The 1,951-nt window shown below is 34.9% G+C and overlaps 1 non-coding gene across 1 annotated transcript; it reads right to left on the bottom strand.

Annotated features, from left to right (window-relative positions):
* Positions 1 to 886: 886 nt before the first annotated feature.
* LOC126015170 (U6 spliceosomal RNA) lies at positions 887 to 989 on the bottom strand. Its single transcript, XR_007498061.1, has one exon. It is a non-coding gene; the product is annotated as a U6 spliceosomal RNA (small nuclear RNA).
* Positions 990 to 1,951: the final 962 nt, after the last annotated feature.

Genomic DNA, 1,951 nt, shown 5'->3' with positions numbered 1-1,951 from the left:
AAGTAAAACAATTTTATACTTGCTAAGCCAGGGAGAAGCATGCTTGCAGAACTATCTTCCAAATGTGCAGAAATGTGTTTAGAGTTTGAAAGAAGCATGGAGCTTTAGTATTTATTGATTTTTTTTTCTTTTTTGGTTTTTGGATCACACCCAGCAACACTCAGGGGTTACTCCTGGCTCTGCATTCAGAAATTGCTCCTGGCAGACACGGGGACCATATGGGATGCTGGGATTTGAACTACCGTCCGTCCTTGGTCGGCTGCATGCAAGGCAAACGCCTTACTGCTGTGCTATCTCTCCGGTCCTGATTTTTAAAAGAGAAGCAACTTGAGGATTGATTAACCTTAAGCCTGGAACTTAGGTCCTTGAGGAGCTAGGGTATTGAAGCAGCCTGGTTGCTGAGTGGCTGACTTTCTCAACTTTCTTAACTTTGTACTTAAGGGACAATGTTGAGTGAAATTTAAAAATGAATTGACTGGGAACACATTTAAATAGGCCTAAGCCATATTTGATAGTAGTAACCTTATATTCAGTTGGGGACAAAAACCAAAGAATAATCTTACTTTCTTAATGTTAGAGAACATTATGGATATTAACATTATGGATATTAACAATATGGATATTAAGGATTTAGGTTAGCAATTGGGCTGATATAATAATGCTTTGAACTTGCTTATCATTTGAAGTAGAAGATATATGAATATAGTGAATATCATTTGTTTTCTCTCTGCCAGTGTCAGGGTTATGCGATACTTGGGATTCAGACTGTGTTAAAGATTATCATTTTATGTGGTTAAAAGGTAATGTATTATTTGTGAAAATTCTTCATTCAGACTTTTAAACATTATGGTGAAAGCTGTGTTATTTATTTATTTATTTATTTATTTTAAATATAGAATGCTTCACCAAGTTGTGTGTCATCCTTGTGCAGGGGCCATGCTAATCTTCTCTGTATCGTTCCAATTTTAGTATATATACTGCCAAAGTGAACACAAAAGCTGTGTTATTTGTATGTTTGTTTATTTATTTATTTATTTGGTTTTTGGGCTACAACTGGCGGTGCTCATGGGTTACTCCTGGCTGTCTGCTCAGAAATAGCTCTTGGCAGGCACGGGGGACCATATGGGACACCGGAATTCGAACCAACCACCTTTGGTCCTGGATTGGCTGCTTGCAAGGCAAACACCGCTGTGCTATCTCTCCAGGCTCGTATGTTTATTTTTTTCTTTGAGGAATGCTGCCAAAGTAGTCTTGATGGATTTCAAATGATAGATCTTAAGTTTTTTCTTTTGCTATTATTAAATAAATATACTAGGAGAGATATCCTTTTGAAAGTTACCTAGCAATTATGCTTATTAAGAATGTAGAAGAGGAGTTGGAATGATACCACAGTGGCCTTGCACACAGCCTACCTTGGTTTGATCCCAAGCATCTCATATGGTTCACTGAGCTTGCCAGCAGTAATTTCTGAGTACAGAACTAAGAGTAATCCTTGAGCACTGCCAGGTAAGGCCCCCTAAACAAGAATGTATGAAGATTTTTATAAAATACTACTTTATTTATGCACCATGGTCACAAGGTTATTCATCATATAGTTGTTTTATTTTTTTTCCCTCACTAGTTACAAAGTTGTTCATGATTGAGTTTTAGTCATAAAATGTGCAGGACCCTTCAACAGTGCAGAGTGTAGAAGATTTAATGATATTTCATGTCTTTTATATAAGGTAGCTGAATTATTTTGGTATTTGTGAATCATTTTACTACAAATTTTATATCATAGTGCCATATATATAATTTTGATTTTGTTTTATGATTTTTTGTTTTATGATTTTTATCCTTCAGAATAAATAGTAATTTATCATAATTAATAGAACTGTGATAGTCTTATTTTTATAAATTGTCTTATAAAAGTTTTAGTTTGAAAATTACTTTCTTAAGGAGATGTTAAATT

Source organism: Suncus etruscus, chromosome 7, assembly GCF_024139225.1.
Source record: "Suncus etruscus isolate mSunEtr1 chromosome 7, mSunEtr1.pri.cur, whole genome shotgun sequence".
Taxonomy (NCBI): domain Eukaryota; kingdom Metazoa; phylum Chordata; class Mammalia; order Eulipotyphla; family Soricidae; genus Suncus; species Suncus etruscus.
The sequence above is the reverse complement of the archived record's forward strand: the minus strand, read 5'-3'. Positions and strand labels throughout refer to the sequence as shown.